At 43.2% G+C, this 14,116-nt stretch overlaps 1 protein-coding gene across 3 annotated transcripts in view; it reads left to right on the plus strand.

The window, feature by feature from the left end:
• Positions 1-14,116, plus strand: part of ASB7 (ankyrin repeat and SOCS box containing 7) — a 67,740-nt gene that overhangs the window by 49,989 nt on the left and 3,635 nt on the right. The window lies entirely within an intron of this gene.

Genomic DNA, 14,116 nt, shown 5'->3' on the forward strand with positions numbered 1-14,116 from the left:
TGAAAGGCTGCTGAAAGGCTCCGCTGTCCACTCCTTTAGTGTTTGCAACCAACGTATATGGATACGTATGGAAGCACACTATAAAGGAGAAAAAAAAAGCAGCAATAAAAGAAAAATGTGTATGAGGCAGAGACACACGCTGGCCGGCCTACAAGCAGACGTGCCTGCAGGACACACTACACAGCGTGGGTCTGCACTCACACAGCCCTTGCAGACAGCTGTGAAAACAGCGCTGCTAGGGAAAAGCAAGCTACAGTGGTGGTTTATGTAGCCTGGGTTAAGCACTATATGTTTTGTGGAATCGCTATTTCTAACTGTCCCTCACAGTCTTCAACAGCAGCCTGTCCCTAACTGAATTCACAGCAGAGTGACCAGAAATGGCGGCTGCAGCGCTTTTTATAGTGCATCATGACATCATTTCAGCAGCCAATCACAGCCATGCCAGTAGTTAACATGCCTACATGCCTAACAGGATATGCCCACACTTCTGAGGATCCCCATTGGCTGAATCAAATTGAGTGGGCTCCTAGCATTATGGGAACTTCCGATTCCGGTATTCGATATGAAAAAAGTATCGGAACTAAGTATCGGAATTCCGATACAGCTAATATCGGCCGATACCCGATACTTGCGGTATCGGAATGCTCAACACTAGTTGCCATAAATAAGCTAATACTTTGTTGAAGTTCCCTTTGAATTTATGACAACAACATTCAGTCTTTTTGTGTGCTAGTCTATCACCATGGCACATCTAGAATTGGCAATCTTTGGACACTCTTCTTTGCAGTAATGCTCCACAGATTGCAGGAATTAACTCTAGCAATGCCAGGTAGGCTAGAGGTTAAATCCTAGCTGTACAGGTCCTGATTAGTTTACCTGGATAGCTACGACTAGAACCGGGCCATGTGTTAACTTTTTACATCTATAAGATTAAAAGAACTAACTGAGGAAGCACTTCAGGGAAACCTCTCAGCTGTTTCGGCCACTATAAGATGCGGCCACTGCATGCCTTTCTATAATGCTGTAGATAAGCCTCCGATCCGACCTGCAAGATAAGAAAAATACGTTTTATTATACTCACCAGGGGGGTGGTCCGGGGCGGTGTCGCAGGTCCTGTTCCGGCGCCTCCTATCTTCTTGCGACGACGACGCCCTCCTGCTTGTGTCATGCCTCCCCGGCATCGTGCTCCTGCGCAGGCGTACTTCTCTACCCTGTTGAGGGCAGAGCAAAGTACTGCAGTGTGCAGGCACCGGCAAAGGTCAGAGAGGCTCAGCGCCTGCGCACTGCAGTACTTTGCTCTGCCCTCAAAAGGGCAGAGAAGTACGCCTGCGCAGGATAATGATTCCTGGGAGCCATGAAACGTGTTCATTGGTCAGTCAGCTAGGGGATGCTGAGCAGCAGGTTGTGTTGGAGTTGGAGAGAGACGAGTTAGAATATCTCTGAGAAGAGATTGCACAGGCCGCGGGCATCAAACTGCAACCATCGCTGGTTGATATGGATGATGGCTGTTTTGTGTTGCCAAGCTGGGGCTAGCTCAGTCGTGTCTGAATGGCCAGAGTCTTATTGTTTAGTTAGTGCCTGAACAAGGCTTGGGATTTCAGGTTTGTTTTATTTTCGGTACTGTACAACCGGTAGAAATAAACACTATTCCATGTGTAATAGAAAAACCCCGGTTTTGTGTCCCAAGCGCCTACCCGAGAGAGTGAACCCCCTACAGCACCCACAGATGTTCCATTGTTTTCACATCTGAACTGTGGCTGGGCCATTCCAAAACTTTGATCTTCTAAAACCATTTTTTTGTTGATTTGGAGGTTTTCTTAGGGTTGTTGCCTTGCTGAAAGGTGAAATTTCTCTTCTCCTTAACCCATTCACTCCCCAGACAGTTTTCACCCTCCTGACCAAGCAAAATTTAGGCTAAGTTCACACGTAGCGGAACTCTCGTGGAAATTACCGCGAGAGTTCCAGAATTCCATTCCGCAGGAAAATCGCTTTTTAAATTCCCGCGATTTTCCCGCGGAAAAACTAGCATTTTGCATCGCTTGGAGAACTGATTGACAGGTTAGTCACACTCGTCAAACATAGTGTTTGACAAGTGTGACCAACTTTTTACTACTGAGGCTGCCTATGCAGCCTCAGTAGTAAAAGATAACATGTAAAAAATAATTTAAAAAAATGGTGTTATTCTTACCTTCCGACGTCCCGCGCAGCCTTCCCGCCTCTCTCCACGCTCTCGTTCCCAGTAATCCTTTGCGAGCGATGACGTCCGTTCTTGCGGGATCGCGACGTCTCGCGGTAATTCGCAAACGATTACTGGGAACGAGAGCGTGGAGAGAGGCGGGAAGGCTGCGCGGGACGTCGGAAGGTAAGAATAACACCATTTTTTTATTTTAAATTCTAATTTTTACAGGGAAATGGTACCCAAAGCCCGGAGGACAGTCTCCTCTCCTCCGGACCGTAGGTACCATCCGCAATTGTTCTGCTTACTTTTCTCAGGGTGTGCACAGCCACCTGCGGGAAGTAAGCGGAACAATGCATTCCTATGGGTGCGGGATCGCCGCGATTCCGCAAAATTAATGAGCATGCTGCGTTTTTTACCGCGAAGCGATTCCGCCGCGGTAAAAACCGCAGCATTAGCACAGCATTGCGGAATCCCATAGAAATGCATGGGATGCTTATTTTTCGCGGCAAAATCGCGTGGTTTAAACCGCCACGGAAATGCGAAAAAAACGCCATGTGTGAACTCAGCCTTACAATTCTGACCAGTGTCACTTTATGTGGTAATGACTCTGGAACACTTTAACGTATCCCAGTGATTCTGAGATTTGATTTTTCATCACACATTGTACTTTAAGTTAGTAATAAATTTAGGGCGATATCAGAATTTTGGCACACAAATTTTATAGATGTAAAACTTTTAATTTTTATGCCCTTAAATGAGATAGTTATCACACAAAATAGTTAATAACATATCCCATATGTCTACTTTACATCAGCAGCATTTTTAAAACTTTTTTTGTTAGGAAGTTAGAACGGTTTAAAAGTTAATCAGCTTGTTCTTATTTTTCCAATAAAATTTACAAAACCAATTTTTGTATGGACCACATCACATTTGAAGTGACTTTGAGGGCCCTATGTCACAAAAAATGTTTAAAAGTAACACAATTTTAAACACTGCACCCTTCAAAGTGCTGAAAACCACATTCAAGAAGTTTATTTAACCCTTCAAGTGCTTCACAGGAATTAAAGCAATTTGGACAGAAAATATGAATGTTAATTTAGTCCCAAATTTTGCATTTTCACAATGGTTACCGGTATTAAATAGACCATACAATTTGTGGTGCGATTTCTCCTGAGTACGCCGATACCTCATATGTGGTAAACTACTGTTGGAGCACATGGCAGTGCTCAAAAGGGAATGAGCACCATTTGAATTTGGAGCACCATTTTGTCTGGAATAGACTGTGGATGCCATGTTACATTTGAAGAGCCCCAGACATACCAAGACAGAAGAAACCCACACATTTAGGAAACTCTCGATAAATTCATCTAGGGGTGTACTGAGCATTTTTAAACCTCAGGAGATTCACAGAATTGTATAACCTGATTTGAGTAAATGGAAAATTGAGATTTGTTTCCACTAAAACGTTGCCTTGGCTCCAAGTTTTTAATTTTCAAAAGGGTCAATGGGAGAAAACCAATGTTAGAATTTATCCAGTTTCTCCTGAGTGTGCCAATACCCCATATGTGGTCGAAAACTACTTTTGACGCACAGTTCAAAGCTCAGAAGGGAAGGAGTGCCATGTTGTAGTTCACATTTTGCCGTAATTGTTTGGGTGTGCTATGTCACTTTGGCAGTGCCCCTGAGGTGCCAGATCAGCAGAACCTCACCATAAATGACCTCATTTTACAAACTACACCTCTCAAGAAGTCATCTAGATAGAGGTACAATGATCATATTGACACCTCGTGTGTCACAGAATTTCATACCATTGGGCAGTGAAGAAAAAATAATTACATTTTTACCACAAAAAAATTTTTAGCCTCAAATTTTACATGTTTCACATGGGGGAAATGGTTAAAAATGGCACCAAAATGTCTCACAATTTCTGCTGATTGTCTCAATACCCACTATTTGGCTGTATACTATTGCTTAGCCATACGGTGAGACTCGGGAGAGACCGAGACTGTGGAGCCAGGGAGACTGGGTCCCGCCTGGACAGCGGCAGTTTACATACATCTGAACCGATATAAAAAAGGTATTTATGCATGAAAGGTGTGGGGTCAGGGGGAAGCAAAAGTACTAAGAGAATCCTTATGTGACACACAATTGAATGATATCATTATATGATATCTCAAAAAAGGGCTGACAGATTCCCTTTAAATTCTTGTTTGTTTTTTCTCCTAATGGTGTGGGAAAATACGATTTTGCTTGTCAAATTAATCCTATATATGAATGTCCTTGAATGAGCCGGACAGGACACCATTACCATGGGAGCATTCTTCTGTAGGCACTCCTCTTTGATATGAGAATATCTTGTGTATGGAACAAGGGGAGTAGGCTTCAGATGTTGATTCAAGGAAAATGAGTATTGTGATCAATGGACGTTTGGCAGGACACGCTTCCTTCTGTCATGCAAAAATCTTTTTACAGGCTTAAAGGGGTGCAGGTGAAAATGTTAATGAATTTTACCTTAAACAGGTATTCCCATCTCCCAATATGTAGTAGGCGTAATAATAATAGCCGATTCTTCTGATTCGCTATGTCGCTTACCCCATGAGCAGGGTGTTGTAGTAGCTTAGTTATCCATGACTAAGACCACTAACAGATTAAGCTGCCCTCTGAAACGCTATAATATGTAAACATTGAATATATGAAATTGGAACTACATTACTACTGTCGAAAACATATTAAGTAATGAAGGCACTTGGCGCACAAATTGGCCAATTTGTGTAAACCCAACAGCCAGCGACCAGGCGTACCCCGACCCTAAACATAAGCCCACAGTTATACTATTATTTGGACAGGTAGGATCAGGCTCTATTTTAAAATGCCTTAGGCTGATGGGAGGAGCGCTTAGTCAGAGGGCATGTACTACAAACATCAAAGAGCTGACTGACACTTCCAGACAGAAAAAAAGGTGTGAACAGGTCCAAGCTAAGAGAGCCAGTCTCTTTTGTAGGATTTTCACCCGGGAGAGGCATCAGGTTTGGTTTAGGGTCCCAAAAAAGGAATATGCCTTGTCGCTGGCTGTTGAGCTTAAAAAATGAAAAGTAGTTAAACATGTTTTCTACAGTAGTAATACAGTTCCTTTTTCATTTATTCAATGTTTACATATTATAGCGTTTCAGGGTGCACCTTTAATTTGTTCGTTATATAGAGTTAATACTTGTCTGTTTCTTTTTGGAAGTGCCAGTCAGTTTTTTTGATATTTTCACTAATAACTGTCACTATATGAGTGGTAGTAACCATGGAAACCTAAGCTACTGCAATGCCCTGCACATGGGGGTAAGTGGCATAGCAATTCAGAAGAACTATACTACATTTCTACTTGGAGGTATCTGCTAATATTATTATTATTACACCTACTATATATTAAGATAGGATTTGGAGATGGGAATACTCCTTTTAAAGGTAAAACTCATTCGATAACTACACCTGCAGATCTGTTTACATGGGATTTACTTGTAGTATGAAGTGAATAGTGGTTCAGAAGGATAGATGGGCAGTTTTTCAAGAAAAATGTAAAGACCTATCCATGGAAAAGCCTTGTCTGTATATGTGGCTCTACAGAGTACTGCAACTTACCCCATACTTGGCATAGCCACTCTTACAACTGAGACTGGATGAACTATAGAACCCACTGTACTCCAGAGAGTGCTGCAGCATCTTCATTCATCTGATCAGTGGAGGTCATGGGATTCAGACGCCCCAATCAAACATTAGTGCAATATTTGAAGAACAACACAAATTCACCTTGTTCTATTTACATGTTGTACATAAAGAGCCTAAACAAAGCCTTAGACATATACCGTATATACTCTTGTATAAGCCTACCCGCGTATAAGCCGACCCCCTAATTTTGCCATAAAAACTGGGAAAACTTATTGACTCATGTATAAGCCGAGGGTGGTGCTGCACAAGGGTTAATGGTGGTCCAAAAAGATGCTCCATAGATAAATACCCCCATAAAATGCTGCACAATTGTTAATGGTGGCTCAACAAGATGCTCCAAGGATAAATACCCCCCATATATTGCTGCACAAGGGTTAATGGTGGCCCAAGTAGATGCTCCATACATAAAATACCCCCCATATGCTGTTTGCCGCTGCTGCTATATAAAAAAAACAAAAAAAAACACTCACCTCTCCGTCGCCGGGGGCCAGGTGCTGTTGTCGCCGCTGGCTCCGGCCTCCGGCAATGGCTATATTATCCGTTCCCCGCTCCATCGCTGTCTCCCGGGTCCTGTGCAGTGACGTTAGCAGAGGGCGCATACTGACTACGTCATCGCACCCTCCACTGAATGTCACAGCCAGAGGACCCGGGAGACAGCGATGGAATGGGGATCGGTAAATATTGCTCTGCTCCCCGTCCTCCCCCGTCATACTCACCCCCTCCTGGCGCAGGGTCTCTTCAGCCCCTGCTTCCCGCATGATCTCGCCGTCCCAGCTGTTCCTGCATTCAGCGGTCACGTGGTACTGCTCATTAAATATGCGCATATTCATGAGTTTAATGAGCGGTACCACATGACCGCTGAATGCAGGAACAGCTGGGACGCTGAGATCATGGGGGAAGCAGGGGCTGAAGAGGCCGTGCCAGGAGGGAGTGAGTATGGTCTCTGACACTCCACCACCGACCCCCGTATATGACTCGCGTATAAGCCGAGAGGAGAGGGGGGGCACTTTCAGCCCAAGAAAATGGGCTGAAAATCTCGGCTTATTCACGAATATATACGGTAGTTACATAGGTTTAAAAAAGACCTTGGTCCGTCAAGTTCAACCTTTCTCCACCAATTGTGTATTTTGTCATTAATTTAACTGTAACCCGCAATGTTATGTGTAACGAGGAAATTGTCCAGCCCTTTTATTTAAAAGCTGTCAGTAGTGTCTTCCATTACTACCTCTTGTGGTAGAGCATTTGACAGGCTGACTGCTATAACTCTAAAGAACCGTACATAATCTATAACTTTCATCTACATTTTATTATACTAAAAAGGAAAGATATTTATACAAGTGGAACATAACCTCTTGATCGCCAGGAGTTTGACTGCAGTGTTTCCAACCAGAGTATATTGTTTATCTTTCACTATAGTTCCCAATAGATGGAGGTTGTGTGCCTAACCAATGAAATGCAAGAAGTTTACGTCCTTTACGTTATACGGAGGTCTACTAATAGTTTCCATACATCCTTTCTATCAAGGAGGTGACTTCTTTCCAAAATGGTCCTATCTGTCTACAATCCCACATCACATGCATCAAATGCGCATAATCAATCCTACAACTAGGGCATTTTGCATAATGGCGATACTCTTATGTGGAAAGTGTAGAAAGCTTGGAGTTTTGAGAACAGGAGCTGTGTCCGCATGGAGCGGAGGTAAAGCATGCGCCCTTTAATCATATTTGCTGACAAGTCTTTGATCAAAATTCAATGCTTTCTTTCTTAGCTTACCCTGGAGAGTGCCTTTATAGGGAATCTGTCACCCCATTTTTCGACTATGAGCTGCCAGCACCGCCATCAGGGGCTTATCTACAGCATTCTGTAATGCTGTAGATAAGCCCCCGATGTAACCTGAAAGAGAAGAAAAAGGAGTTATATTATACTCACCGGGGGGTGGTCCGGGTCCGGTCTTGGTCCGATGGGTGTTGCAGTCCGGCGCCTCCCATCTCCTAAGGCCTCTTTCACACTTCCGTTTTTTACAATCAGTCACAATCCGCCAGGTTTTCAAAAAAAACGGATCCTCAATTTTTTTTTGAGGATCCGTTTTTTTCCCATTGACTTGCATTAATGGCGGATTGTGACGGATTGCTGTCCGTTGCATCCGTTTTTTGTGAGGATCCGCCAAAAGTTGCTGTCCGTCACCATCCTCAAAAATTTCAAAACGGAGCTTGTAACGTTTTTTTCTCTGGCGGATCCTGCAAACACTGATTTAACCCGAATTTCTTTCTGGGTGCCGGACCAAAAAAAAAAAATCTCTCTCTCTCTCTCTCTCTCTCTCGCCAGCGATTCCTTTAAATTTCTTCATTTTCAGGATCCGTCTGGAAACGGATCCTGTGCCATCCGTTCACATCAGTTTTGAACGGATCCGCTTGTCCGCCTTTTTGGCGGATTATAACTGATGCAAAAAACTGAAGTGTGAAAGAGGCCTAACAGTGACGTTCTCTTCTTTGCTGCCTGTCGTGGCTCCGGCGCAGGTGCACTGCTCTGCCCCTGTTGAGGGCAGAGCAGAACACTACAGTGCTCAGGCGCCGGGAGCCGGCGCCACGACAGGCAGCAATGAAGAGGACATCACCGTTAGAAGATGGGAGGTGCCGGACCGGACAGCAACACCCATCGGACCGGACCGAATGCCAGGGTGAGTATAATCTAACTCTTCTTTCTTATCTTTCAGGTTACATCGGGGGCTTATCTACAGCATTATAGAATGCTGTAGATAAGCCCCTGATGGCGGTGCCGACAGCTCATAATCGAAAAATGAGGTGACAGATTCCCTTTAATGGCCATTTGGACTGTCATTGAAGCCTGCTGTACCTCCCATGGGCAGAATACAAAGGCTGGACAGATCTCTGGCCCACATTTGAGCTGCTCCGTTAGTCCGCTGCTTTCCCCTATAAGCATAGTAATTTTGATAGACATTTGCAAGGAATTTCTTTACATAATTTTGCTTTTCGTATAAGGTCAGTAGAGGAGAACTTTGTCGGTGTCAAAAAGACCATATCAAAATATAATTTTGAGGAACAGTGGTAGACACACAGCTCCTGTATACTTCATCCACCCCCAATCCAGATGTCATTATTCCTGCAGTGTACGGAGACATGAATGCGAGTCTTGAAGTTAATCTGTCGCAGATTACATTACATTCTCCATCACAATAGAGAAACGTGAACACATCTGTGTGCAGACATAATGCAGCCATGTGATCAGGATTGAGCGGACCCACATGGTTCCCGAATGCTGCCAGATGTCCAGCCATATTCTGCCTGCGAGTAAATGGGATTGCCCCAGTTATAAGCATTGGGGCCCCTCTAAGTGGAAGATGTTTTGCTTGTTAATTTTCACGGGGGCTCTGTATCTCTGCAGGAAATCCCAGCCACACAGCTTTCCAGAAATATTTGGTGCCAGCCAAGGAATGGTCATCCATGGGAAGTGTTCCAGTGACACCTGCTATGGTATACACGATCCCATTCTGCTGATCAGTCTGCATATTTGTGAGGCTGAGAAACTGTACGGGTGACCTCATAATTATTGCGGAAAGCAATTCAGAAATCCTTGTAATGTTCATGGTCAAGTTGTCAGGGAAAGTTTTGCCCAAAAGATAGTTACTTGCTTCTGCTTTTATTTGATACCAAGGTTGTGATTGCATTTCTTCCTTAATCTCGTTCTCGTCCGAAATCACTAAAAAAAACCATTAGTATACTATTCATACTTACTCATATGTCATGTTGTAAATTGATCCAATGCTATCATTCCAAGTAAAAGCTAAATGAAAAAAACATAAGTGGGGCATTTATAAAACCTGGCCTATATATTGGTGTAAAAAAGCAAATTGATGTAACTGATGCAATTACACTTCATTTCCAGATTAGCAATCAGGAGTATTCCTAAATATGAAATCTGTACAGCTGCAGGTAAAGCACAGACAATCCCTGTCAGGGAGACGCAACTCTTCTGCCTCCAATCATCAGGTCATCAGGACAAGTACGTAATTGACTGACAAGTGATGGATTAGGCTGGTTATTGGGGAACTCACAGTGAGCGCCTGATCACTGCCAACTACACAATAGCAAAAGGAACCACACTAGCTGCCACCATCATTCGCTTATACAGGACGATTGGACACCAGTTACAGATAGCGTATAAAAATAAATATATATATATATATATATACACAAAGACGTTACAATATGGGAAGAAAACAATACAGTAAATGCAATCACGTGATAAAAGGGATAGCAAATTAAACGTACCAAACCTGTGTCACAGAGATGGCTCACAGCTTAGCACAGGGGAAGCACTACTTTTTAGGAAAACGGACATCAGCACAGCAAGCTATGTCTTCCATGACTGACGAATAACAAAATCGCAAACTCTGGTGAGCTCATAGGGGTAGCTTGTCGTGGGATGTGCTAGGTCTTTAAAAGATTGAGTTCCCCAACTTTCAGGATATCTTAACCCCTGGAAGTCCCAGGCAGGAGATATTGTTGTCATGTTTTCAATCACGATTTTACCTTTTTATGTAGATGAAACATGGCGTGGATAGCATCATCCATCTGACCAATATTAAACTGGAGGCATTAGGATGGCCTTATGGTGATGTGAGTTAATGTTTTATGTTCGTCACTTCACCACAACGCCAAGAAAATATTTCCCAGAAATATTGCATTGATTAAAATCCCAATATTCTTCATGGACCACTGGCTCTCGAGTGTCTGAAATAATTCCTTTGAACAGAGGAAGCTCTTGCCTCTGTAATTATACTTCTCTGCCTCTTCGTATACGAATTCTAGACTTGGTGGCTGGCTCTCAGCAGATCTTCGCTGTAATTACCTGTTCACGACAGGAGGCCCTACTTCAATGGAGGTTGAAGTGACTGCCACTTCCCCAGTTATAACTAATCTCATATGTTCAATGTAAGGGTGATATATTTCCTCTCTGGAGATGTTATGGATTTTACAATTTTTCTCTATGATAATCCGTATTTAAATCAATGGGCTTTCTGTTATTTAGAAAGGTATCTGTTTGCTTTATCTCCTTTTAATCCAACTTTTATGATAGTGCATATAAACAGTTAACTATAATATCTAGATGATATCTATGGGAAGTACTGGTTTCACTAGCTGAGTATAGCGTTCAAATTCTTCTACGTTGCCTCAAGGGCGTGACACTAAACCAGTCAGATCCTGCTCTACACTGAAACACCCCCGAAACAGGCCCTCTGTAGATGAGTAGTTTTCGTCCTGGTCATATTGCAAGGCTTGTCTTAGTGTCACAGATTAATTTGTCTGCTGGATGGTATTTGCAAGAGTTTCTTTCGTCAAGTGAGTGCTATTTTACATCCATAATATCTAGAAAGTTCTGGGATTTTGCTGACCAAGTATGTCTGTTCATTTGCAATGTACACTATTATTAGTTCTGTGAAAAAGGTTGACTCCTTAAGGCGCACAGGCTATTTTTTATCGTTTTTCGTAGTGAGTAAGCGACGGCAATTCATCACTACTGGGAGTTACCAGTGACCTTTCCTTCTGTTACTGGTTTTCTTGTATTTGCTTTCATTCATCTTCAACCAAGAATGACTAAGTGCTCCTGACACTGGCTTCTACGGAACCTCACACTGCTCAGGACTTTGCCTTTGGCTGTAATATAAAGGTTTGAGACTGGGAGAAGCGACTTGTTCCTGGAAAATGCGCTCAAGTATTTACCAATTCTGAATGGAAGGAATAATGTCTGATCAGAGTGAAATTGTGCAATAGTCTGCTGATATTAGGAATCTTTGGATTAAGAACCATTGTCACAGACTGCGACATGACTCTTCCTAAAGTCATAGCCTTCCTCCTGTGTAGTTGATGATGTATACAGACTGCACAGTGAGGGTCAGAATCTACTGCAGAAAGTGAGAAATTCTACTTTACTGGTGGTGCATAAGTATCTTAACGGGAACCTGTTACTTTCCATATTATATACTGGAAAAAATTTTTTTTCCCAGTTTTCCTTTTTTTTTTATTTTTATTATTTATAAATTACCTGGCCTAATAAATGCAGCTGTTTTCCTGAAACTGGCGTTTTTTTCTTTTGGTTCTGGTGTTTCTACTCTCTCACGAGTCCCTCTTTGCTCCGTGTTTCTCATATGGAGTTATGAGCTCTGACCTTCAGGCTGCAGAGACGTGAAGTTCTTTGGATGTCCTGTGACTTTCTGGATGAGCTGTTGCTACATTGTGTCTGTAGTATTGGCAGGCCAGACTGTTGTGAAGATGTATCCCTTTTCCAAGTCTTCTTTTGGAGATTTTCTCTCACTGTGGTTCATGTGACTCTCTTTGTTTTGTAACCCGTTCCAAGCTGCGGTTTGTACACGTTCTTGTTTTCTGTGTTGGGTACAGAATGGATTGAAGACCCAATGACTGTATTAGATTTTTTTCTTAACAAAGGTGGGACAGTTGTTTTTGGAACCACCTAAGGAGTTTAAATGTTTTTTTTTACATTGTGTGTGTATTGATAACATTTGTGCTGAGTCTCATAGCGTAAGGCCTCTTTCACACTTCAGTTTTTTGCATCAGTCAAAATCCGCCAAAAGGATGGATGGCGGATCCGTTTTAGTACTGATGACAACGGATGCCACGTGTCCGTTTTTTTGACGGATCCGACAAATGAAGATTTTTAAAGGAATCGCAGCCTGGAAAAGGAGAGAGAGAGAGATGCAACGGACGGCAAAACGGATGCAACGGACGGCAATCCGTCACAATCCGCCTATAATGGAAGTCAAAGGGGGAAAAAAACGGATCCTCAAAAGAAAATTGCGGATCCGTTTTTTTCAAAACCTGGCGGATTGTGACTGATTGTAAAAAAACTGAAGTGTGAAAGAGGCCTAACATTGAGAGAGTGAACGCCACTCCACACAGTCATCTGGCAGTATACACATACTGTCACGTGGTGCCGGAGCGGACTGGAACACCGATGGAACCAGGAGAAGACCTGTGAATATGCTGCTGCCTCATGACTCTTGCACACATGATAGTTATCAAAAGAGCAAATAAAAAAAAATAACTGGAGTAGGGCTTTAAGACTGGGTTCAGACCGCCATATAATCTGCAGTGCCCTGGTATATATAAGGCTGCAAGTTCGGAGCAAGAGGTCTACATTCACTCTGTATTTATGGACCCTGAAATATGGCTCTCTGCACGTGGCAGGGAACGTCTGTAGCAGCGCAAGGGCCCTTATGGCTTGTATTTTATTATTTGTAGACTGTAGCCACAATAGATCTGCTGCCGATGTCGGCTTTACACCATATGTTACCCCTGCACACGGACTCTCTTCCTGGAATCATTGCGCTGTTCCTTTACTATTAACTTGGTTTTACATGCTGTTCTGAGACAAAATTAATGCTGTTGATTATTGTAAGGACTGCTGGTATTCATGGCTTATCTCATCTGTTTAAAGGAAATCTGTCGCCCTTTTTTTCGACTATTTGCTGCCGGCACCGCAATCAGGGTCTTATCTACAGCATTCTGTAATGCTGTAGATAAGCCCCCTATGTAACCTGAAAGATAAGAAAAACACGTTAGATTATACTCACCCGGGGGGCGGTCCGTTCTGATGGATGTCGCGGTCCGGTGCCTCCCATCTTCATACAATGCCGTCCTCTTTTTTTCTTCCGGTCGTGGCTCCTGCGCAGGCGCACTGCTCTGCCCTGTTGAGGGCAGAGCAGAGTCCTGCATTGCGCAGGCGCTGGGAGAGGTCAGAGAGGTCCGGCGCCTGCGCACTGTAGTATTCTGCTCGCGCCGGAGCCACGACAGGAAGGAAAGAAGAGGACGGCATCGTATGAAGATGGGAGGCGCCGGACACCCCCCCCCCCCGGGTGAGTATAATATAACTCCTTTTTCTTATCTTTCAGGTTACATCAGGGGCTTATCTACAGCATTACAGAATGCTGTAGATAAGCCCCTGATTTCGGTGCCGCCAGCAAATAGTCAAAAAAAAAAAGGTGACAGATTCCCTTTAAAGTGGTTTTCCAAAATTATATTTTTTTTTCATTTTTATTCTTTTTTTATTTATTTTTTTGCATATCCAGTTTAAAAATAAGAAAACTCACTGACCGCTGCTCCCACACTGCCTGTTTATTGCTACCACAAGTCTCTTCAGACAGACTGCAGAGGTGAAGGTTACATGACCGCTACAGCATGTGACCGC

The sequence above is a fragment of the Dendrobates tinctorius genome, unplaced genomic scaffold (assembly GCF_039654945.1).
Source record: "Dendrobates tinctorius isolate UK_male_01 unplaced genomic scaffold, ASM3965494v1 ptg000022l, whole genome shotgun sequence".
Taxonomy (NCBI): Eukaryota; Metazoa; Chordata; class Amphibia; order Anura; family Dendrobatidae; genus Dendrobates; species Dendrobates tinctorius.